A 10,149-nucleotide genomic window follows, 5' to 3' on the forward strand; every position below is an offset into this window, starting at 1 on the left:
CCTTGTCTCCATCGTTATTTTGCAGACTTTAATTGTGTTTCCCTTCAGCTATCTCTTTTCCAAGCTAATGTGTTTTTCTCTATTTCCTATATGAAAGCCATTCCATATTTTATTGCCATTCTCTCTTCCTTTTCTAATTTTACTCGAAAAAACTATGTTCTTGAAAATGTTGATTCTACTTGAAATGACTATTAAGTTTTCCTGGATCTGGAATAGGCAAGAGTTGCACAGCCAGGGGATTCAGAAGAACACAGAGCTACATGAGTGAGAGTCTTGACTCTGGAGCTCTGCTCATCATCTGAGAAGTCTAGAACAATAGAGAACATTCAAACGGAAAAAAAAATTATATCCTAAAAAAAATGACATTTCCTTATTTGTCCTTTTTCTACTAGTTCTTAACATTCAGTTTGCCTTTTTGACCACTTCCTAGACCCATACTAATATTTTCAGGTCCACTTTGACCTCCTGCAGCAAAAGTGATAGCTAGAGCCCAGATCTGTGTATGTATGGTTAGGGCTTTTTTTCCCATGTGCATTACTTCGCATTATCACCACTGAATTTCATCTGCTGCTTTATCACCCAGTCACTCAGTGCAGTGAGACAGCATTGCCTCAACACCTCTTCAGCTCCATCCTGTATGCATTTAGCAACTATAGAGCAGCTTAGATGCGATGTATTGCAGATGGTTTTAAAAAAAAAGTGTAAGGCAAAGGCCATCTGTACTTCATTAGAAAGAGCAGAATGGGACCTCATGTGACAAAATTAATGAACTGTTGCAGCCTAAAAAGCTGCTGTACTCATCGATATTCATCCCTTTCCTTAACCTTCTCCCCTGCATTCCTCACCTGGACAATGGCTCTTTCTCCATACACCAATAAAAATTACTGGCACAGGGAAGTTCACTAACATTTTAACTTTGCACTATTTTTGTATGGCACTAGCCAAGTCAGTCTCCACTATTCCTCTTACAGAAGTAAGAGAGTTTGAAGATGAGAAAGAGCATTTTGCGTGGTTGTGCGTGCAAGAGGAATGACTTCAGTAATAGCACCAATGAAAACCTGCTGCAGAAAAGGAGAGTATCGTTCGCTCAGTGTATAATTTCAGTGCCTGTAAAATGCCCTTGCATGTGCATTGTCCATGAGCAGGTTGATCAAGGAACAAGGCCATTTCCTTCACTGGGGGTGTGGAGTTGCAGAGTTGCAAAGAAGCACACGCTTCTCAGCTCTGCCCAGGGATGAAAATTCCCTCCAAATCTGGAGTGTGGGGGTCAGGCAAGCAGGGAGAGCCGGAAGCACTACTCTGGGAACCAGTGAGCTCCCAGCCTTGCAGTGGGAGAGCCCCTGCACTAGGGTCTGTTGCCCCATAAGCCCTCTCACCCGTATATCCACATCTCGAGCATCTCCAGGGTCAGACGGAGGTCAGACGGGAGACTGCTATGTCTTAAAGCAATGAGAGCAGGAACAAGGAGTCTCAGCGTTTTCCATCTGCTTCTGAGAGTGAGTTGCCTGAAAAAAAGTCCTTTTGATTTGACATTGCAAAATTTCCTGATCTATCATAAAAAATAGAGCTTTATTATTTATTACAGCTAACCCTCAGTTTTGAAGACAACAAAATTGCCATGTCCCAATTTCTGGTTAAGGAATATTTTTAACCAAGAAATGTTTTTTTAGCCTAGATGCATGATAGATCAAGGGGAAAAGTGAGTTTCATTGACTTTTAAAACAATCTGTGGTTGAAGAAAGAAAAAAAAACTTTGTTCTGTAACAAAGATAATCCCTAAAGTGTAAGTACAGTTCTCTCTAAACTGAAATACTATGGCCAGGTTTAAATTCCACCATTTTGAAAGGGGCTGCTGAAAGACAATGAAATTTTCATTTTGTTGAAGTATGTGAGGTGTTTAAGATTTTAATCTATGGGCTGCCTGTTTCTTCTCAGCAATCATCCCTATGCAAAATTGGGGCAGCACTGTCTGGACTGCTGATTGTGGATGTACCTGCTAGCAAAGCTACAAGCATCTCACCTTGTAAATTAGGAGGATGGCAAGCTGCAGGGGTAGGAGGAGATCATAAGGAAACTGATTTCCTTGTTTCTTTGTAAGACCACCTTTTTCTCTTGATGTCCTTTCCCTAATAATCATCTCCCTCTAGGATCTTAGACAAAAAGACTTTACCGTTTATTTCCTAACTGGTTAACTAAGGGCAAGGCCTGTGCAAGCTACTGTGTAAATTCAAAAGCATTCTTGGAGTTACAGTCATAATTCAACAGCATGACTGATTGTGTCAGCTCAAATTCCTCATGAATAAACTATAGTTTGCTGCTGTTTGATTTCTAGGTTTTACCCAACCGAAATAAAGGAAGCCAAAACATCTGGCTTGTCAAAATGATCATAAGCTTACAGAGGGAATGACAAAGATGCCAGACAAATAAAATCCAGGAAATGAACACAGTTTAACCAGAACATAAGCTCGATCTCTAAACATACTGTCTTACCTTTCTGATGCACTGATTTCTAGCTTTTTTTAGACTGAAATCCTCTGGAAGGAAACTTCATGCATCTTATAAAGTGCAGAGCATCACAGTGGTACTTAATAATAATTCTTACCACTTTTCCTGCTATTTCTTAGATTTGTGATGAGGATTATTTAGAAGTGACTTGCCCATTGTCACCCAAATGGGAATAAAAAAAATGCAATGAGCCATAGCTATGTGACCTCAAGCCAAACATTTCAAACTCCTGTACCTAAATATAGACACCTATATAAATGGCCTGATTTCCAGAAGCACTGTGCAACTCTGAAAGTTGTAGGTGCTCTGAAAAATCAAGATGCTTATTTAGGTATCTAAATACAGATTGAGATTTTGAATATTTTATTTAAGCTGCTTCAGAATATAAACAAATAAGAAAACAAAAGTACCACAAATACTATTTGTACATATGCTGATTAGAAAGCCACACAGAATAATGAACTGCAAGACACAGTTTACTCCAATAAAGTGAAGATTTTGATAATTATTATTTCTTAATTGTTGAAGTAGAACTTAGGAGCCCCAGTTCCGAAGCAGTGCTAGACAGGTTTGATAGAGAAGTCCCTTGTACAAGACTTCTTTGCTTTCTACTATTCTTTATCTAAAATTACAGAGATTGACACAGAAAGACTTTTAAAAATGTCAGAATGGTAATGAGCTTTGCTTATATTGAGAGATCATTAAAAAAAATTCTTTACCTGTTTCATTCTCTAAGAAGGTGATCCATAGTCTTAGATTTTTTTGTGTTTTCCCTCTCAGAAATCTTCATCCATTATTCTGACACTTTCAGGAGACAGTTGAAGGCATAATTATACCATTGGAAGCAGAGGAGTGTGAATGATGAGTTATTAGTCAGCACATGACACCACCTATAAATTCAGTTAATAGAAAATAAGCAATCCAAGCAGATAAGTAGCAACTGAGATTAGATTTCTGTGCCTGAATTGAGCGCAGAAGTAAAGACCTACACACACTGGCTTTTTCAACATGTTTCATAAGACAGGTGTTGTTTAGACATGTTGTTACTGTATGCTCTTGTGTGTTATTATTTTTACATACTATGACACTGATATTTCTAGAAAGATGTTAATGACTGACAGTTGGCCCCTAGATGGTGCCAGTGCCTATATACTGTCAGCCCATGTGAAAGGTGAGCACTGGAGATGGCAAAATAGAAAAGGTCTCTATCACACACATGTGCTTGGCAGTATGTGACTGATGAGCCTGAGTCAGCATGGCAGAGTGAGGCTGGAAGTGAGTGTCTTCCCTCCACATCACCCAGAAGGAAGTCTCTCCCTCTTCTTCCTGCTTTCCCAGCTGCGAGAGAGCTCCAGAAGAGGTTGCCAGTCCATCCAGGCAGTATGTCCTACAGAGGCACAGATCTGCCAGTCTCATCCCTTTCAGTGCTACGCTCCCACTTTAAGATATCTGGCAGCCTGGATATCTGAGAATCCTGAAGGAAATGGTAAGATGGGCTTACAGTTGATCTAGGAAGGGGGAATAAGAGCACTAGTAAAACTCTCAGGGAGGATGGGAACAGTGAAGGGGAGTTAAAAAGAAAGAGACAGAAGAAATAGAGCACAGGGCTGGATCCTGTCTTGAGGCTGCTCCAATGCCACTTCTAGGAATAAGCCAGTTGTGCTGTGGCTTCATCACATAAATTGGCTTACAGGAGTCTGTGCTAGATGCATCCTATTTGGACAACTAGCTTATCAAGACATCCAGTGGGTCAGGACAAGACATCCATGGTCCCAGGTTATAAGATGCCCAGAATCCAGCAGGTGAGATATCCCCAGCCATCTCCATCCCCTTTGCCCAGCTTTCACCTTCATCCCATGTACAAAGATGCCAATGCTGGTGTGTCTCAGTGTGGAGGGATAAATGTGTTTTGTCATGTGCAGATCACTGCTGGCAGGTGTGGTGGCTCAGTGCAGATGCTTTTGTGATTGCAGCTTTTACTATGTTCTGTCACTTGGATTTGCACTGGCATATGGGTACGGAGAGAACTCCTTACCCGATTTGCCCTACAGACCCACATGCCTAAATGTGCAAAGCTGTGCACATCTACAAAACCTCTGAATCTGATTGGAAGGCCAGTCTGTAAGAAAAATTTAGATGAAAGTGCAGGCCTAATTATGTCAAATAATACCTGAAGGACTGAATATGACTATCTCCTGCTGATTGCGTTCTTACTATTTTAAGGAACAACATTTTGGTGAGACTGAGTTTTAAAAAAACGATGCTTGATTTAAGCTCATGGCAAGCAAAAACAAGTTGTCAGGCTTTCAGATATTAAAACATCCTTTGGTTTGTCAGTGCAGAAAAAAAGAACATCAAATCTCAGTTGTAATGCCTAATAGCATCCCTGTAATCATCTTTTCATATCTGTATATTATTCCAGTTCTGTAAAAAAGCTTAAAATAGTAAATGATAACACCAAGATTCGGACAGAGGAAGAGGGTCAAAGGCAGTATCTTGAGCTGTAATGAATTACTTAGTAAGTAGAACTCAATAGAACTTTACTTTTTATTCTGTACTGCCCAGCTATTCATTTTACCCTGGCAATGACCGTTGGGCAGGGGTCTATGTATCCATGCCACAGTTCTGGAAAGCACTTGATTTTCTTGTGATATCATCTAAATGGAAGGACATACTTAAGACTTTGCAGAACAATGATGGTTTTCAGAACTGAGACAAGATAAAATGCCTTGAAATTGCCTGTGAATCTGTGTCAGCAGTAGCAAAAAGCAACACTAACTTTTGTGTTTAACTGAAAAGAATCGAGTCCAATCACAATTGGAACTTTGGCATGAGAAAGAGTGACAAAGCCCTGTCTTCAGCTTGGAGCACACCGTAGCAATGCAAGACCCACAGCTAGAAGAGACTGGGAGTGCCAGTGGGCAGGGACTACATCTCCAGAGCCACACTTGGCACTTTTGGGTCAGATGTTCACAGAAATCACTGGTGATTATCTGAGCAAGGACCCAAGAAAAAGTGAATACCAAATCTTGCCACTTCCTAATTTTACTTTAGTAAAGAACAAAGATCCTCCTTAGCCTTAGGCTTCTTTGCCCAGCTCTGATTACCTAAGATCTCCTCTAAACCCTGCCTTGTATCATGCCCTCAGAAAAGATGTTTTCAGCCTTTGTAGGCTCCCTAAAAGTTGCTTTATGGAAGTCAAAATTCCCTGTATAGGGAATTCAGGTTTTCAGACTATAAGGTTACTTTTCTGATTTGCCTTTTGCAGACTCCTCAAAAGTAATCAGTGATTGCCTACTCCTCCTCTCCCAGGAGTGCACAGACCCCAGATCAAAAGTCTCTGTTTCAGAAAAACATGCAATGTTGTTCTTGGAATTACCAGTATAGAAACTTCAGTGCAGTCGTTGGTAAAACAATTCCCTTTCATGATCTGTATTTTTACCTCATTTCAGAAGGGAATTTCTTAGCTTTCACTTCAGTCTATTGGAGAAAAATACAGCAAGCTCCGAACGCTGGAAGACCCATCTATTATTCAACTTCTGTTTCCTGCATAGAAAGTTACAGCCTGTGCTCAAGTCACTTCTTAGCATTCCTTTTCTTAACCTAAACAGATTGCCTGAAGGGCTTTTACTACTTTCTTTACATGCTTTAGCAACACTTTCATCAACTTTCTGATTCAACTCTGATCCCTCTCAAATTTATTAACAGCCACTGGAATTGCAGCCACTGCTGTTTCTACTATCAATGGCAGATGAAGTATCGCAGAATTTACATATCGAAAAACCATGTTATCCCCTTCAGACCTAGTATCCCACTGGAGCTCAGGTTGAGCTGTTCATTTGCCGTGACTTCTCCTTCCTTGCTTGTATTTTTCAAAGCCACAAAGATTTAACAGTAATATATGCACAATACTTCCACATTAAACTCTTTTGAAGTTTTTTACTTAATTTCTCTGTTCGATACTTGGGAAAAATGATGTATCAAACTTCTAATGCAATAAAAGTAGCACTCAAGTAAAAAAGCATGATACAGCCTTAGTTTGGAAAGTTTGAGTGTAGGTGTTGTTGATATCTCACAGGTAGCTGCTAGACAACCTTCTAGATAATGCTGCTATGCGGTGTTTGATTTTAGGAAACAGTATTGTATTTTTACTCAACAAGAAACTTACTTGTCCATGCTTTTCTTAAACAACCTTTGAATTAAATAAAAAATATTTCTGAAGATTTTAGAATACAGCCATTTCATTAGTATCTTTGAACCTCTTAGTTTACACTTTTTATTTCTCCTTAATATTTTGCCTGTAAGTCTACAAGTAATCTAATTTATCAGTAACACAAATATGACATTTCCAATTCAGGAAAGTGCATAGCTTACCCAAACTCTTACAGACATTTGTTATTACCAAGCAGAGTTTTCAATGCTTTGATGAATATGAGTAGTACTTAGAACTTTTAATTCCCAGACTTTGCAGCAGTGGGTGATTATCATTATTACCCCAATTTATAGATGAGGAAACTGAGTCACTAAGGGATGAAGTGATTTGCTCAAAGTGCACAGTGAGTCAATAGCAGAGCTGGGAATAGAACGCAGAATTCCCTGCCTTATCCATTGGAGTCCTCAGATAATATCATTTTATAAATGCTCTATCTTTGTAAAGACTTCAGTGCTATAATTATCTTCCCAGGACTCTCATGGAAACAAGATATTTATAACTCTATTAAGCCTTTCCTAGTAATTTTATGATCAAAGTGAAAAAAATAAATAAGGCTGTGCCAATCAGTTGCATGTCCAATGTCATTCAGAATGGCTACATGATGAAAGCTTCTCCTTGGTTGTTTCAATTAAAAGCTGGCTATCTTTTGAATGCCTTTCTTGTGTCTAATTCCCCTTCCACTGCATACCAGCGGAGAGGAAATATTTTTTGCCATGTGATGAGCCACACATTTAGAATGTACCAAATAACTGGGAAAGACGCTTGCTGCCAATAAAGCCTACTGTTTTATGCTGTAAACGTTACTGTTTAAAAAAATGTTCTTCCTAAAAGTGCTTAATGTTTGCCAGTTTCACCTAAAATGAACAAAGCTACCTCAGTATTTCCACGAACCTTGTATGCCTGTAAAATTATAACACAGATGCCAAGACTAACTGCCAACAACTGGTAAGCAACTATGGCATTTGGACCCTGATTCAGCAAAGCACTTAAGCTGTGCTTAAATTGAAATCCATTCTTACTGTGCAAATCAATGGAGTGTTTGCTTAAGGCAAAACACATGCTTAAGTCAAGTTTTGCTTGGCAGAGTGCTTAAGCACAGCACAGTACTAGGGCCTTCAAATTCAATTGTTTGTTTTCTAAAGGAAGTCATTATTTTTAGCTTGCCTCTCAATGGCTACAGCCATATCTTTTAGTCCTCAGACATCTATTTTCAAGAGATATATGTGCTAAGCCTAAACTTCTGGTTTCTGTGACAATCAGCTGCGCAGAAAAGATATTGAATACCATCACTAGTGTAAGGAAAGAAACTACTTGAAATACTTGACTGCTAAGCACAGATGAGAGGAACCTTCAGGGAGGGTCATTAGAGGGAAGACATAAAAGAAGTTGAGATTATTCTGGGAGGTGGTGGCTGATATGGAGGGTTATCTTTTCACCACACTGACTAGAGAAGATTCACTTGCAGTAGGTCAACAATTTTAATTCAAAATATGTTTTGATGAGTTTTCTGTCAGCTGTTCTATTTTCAAAAGAAATACATGATTTCAGTGAAAATGTTTGTACCCTCCTCAAAAACATCAAAAATATTTTGCTGCAATGTTTTTTTTCCTGAAACTCTTCTCTGTTACACAACAAAGTCCAACAATTATTAAAGAAAATGCGATTAAAAAAAAGGAAATTTTATAGCACATGTCTCATAGCTCTAGATTTCCTTTCTGTCTTTAAGAGACTCTAACCATTTGTTTCACTAGTTCAGAAAAGAAGCTTCTTATCCTGATATAAATGAATACCAACTGATAGTCCTGGCCAGCCCAGACTGTGGGCTTTGCTCAGGCAGATCTGGCCTGTGGCATGTTTGGAGGGGGAATAGCTGCATTTTCAAAGATAGTTTTGAGGGCTGCTCCATGGCATTATCTTTAATATCCATATTTCATACAGAAGGTAGAAGTAAAAAGATAGGTCAAAATATATATATGTTTTTTTTCGCTGTGGGTTTAAAAATCTTCTGCTTCATATGCCCTTGTGGTATTAGTATGAATAAAATGCTAAACATCTGTCTTCAATTACAGAGGTGCAGATTTACCAGTCAGATGATTTTGTGTGCTATTACCAGGAGAAGAATTTGTCATATAAGATTTCTCCCCACAGCAATAGAGCAAGCACCAGGTCTAAAGTTCACTGAACTCAGCACAATCTTTCCCGTGACTGCGACAGGCTTTGTGCAAGTCTGTAATGCCCTGATCCCAAGAGCTCCTACTGAAGCCAGTGGAAGTGCTTGATATCATCACAAAAAAGGCCCTAACAAAGCATTTTTACGTAGAAGAAGAAACAATAAACAAAATTCACAGATGTGACTGATGTTTCCTTTCTGGGGCTCAGCTAACGTGTGCAGTCTCTGCTCACCCCAAAGAAGAAATTCTGCATTTTCTGGAGTTCACAACCTGCCTTTGTGAGGCTGTGCAATTGTGAAAGCACATTTCTGCACTCCATTAGCAACCAGGTTCTGACACATAAAAGGCTACCAGGAAGAAAAAGACAAGCTCTTTCCCATGTCCATTTAGGACAGGACAAGGAGGAACAAACATATATGGTAATAAGGGAATTTTATTGTCAACATAAAGAGCTTTCTAATTGTAGAGAGAGCTTTCTAATTGTAGAGAGAGTCAGGTAAAAGAACAAATCTCCCATGGAACATCAGCACTGCAGTGCTGTTTTAAGAACAGATTGGGCAAACATTTGAAGAAGCATAATTTAGATACTGTTAATCCAATTCTGAGTAGGGTATTGTGATGACCCATCAATATCCCTTTAACCTTATCTCAGTGATAAAGTGCTCTCCTTCCCTCCTCAGAAGCTTCTGAATTACTTCCAGGTAGACGAGCCTATTTAGCTTTATCACTTGATTATCACATTACTTTACTAATTCACCTCACTTACTTTTTTCCACCTAGGAAAGTATGGGAAATGCATAGAGCTGACATCTTTTACAGGCCACTCATATAGTGATGGGACTCCACAGAGACAGAGAGTCAAAAGCACTTTTCTTCAGCTGCTTGTTTGGTGCCTTTCTGGCTATAGAAATCCTTGCTTTTCTGGCTGTAGAAACCTTGTCACCCCAGGCAGTGGGGCGGAAGGCTCTCCAAGGGTAGTTTTTCGGTTCCTTCACCTGCTACCGTTCCTCTGCGCTTCTCTGGGTGTGTGGGGATGAGTCTTTTATCACACCTCGCCCACGGGTCGTTCTTACAGGATGTGGAAGGAAGCATGCTGCAGCTCTCATCGGGCACAAGATATCATCACATCCAGTTTGACAGAGTAAGCAATATGCAGGAGCTACACCAGAACTGTGCCTGTTTTTAACACAGATCAAAACCCATGTACATTAGCAAATATTCTCAGGTTTAGCTGGTTTCAAATGCCTTTTATTCATTCTA

Source organism: Dromaius novaehollandiae, chromosome 3, assembly GCF_036370855.1.
Source record: "Dromaius novaehollandiae isolate bDroNov1 chromosome 3, bDroNov1.hap1, whole genome shotgun sequence".
Lineage (NCBI taxonomy): Eukaryota > Metazoa > Chordata > Aves > Casuariiformes > Dromaiidae > Dromaius > Dromaius novaehollandiae.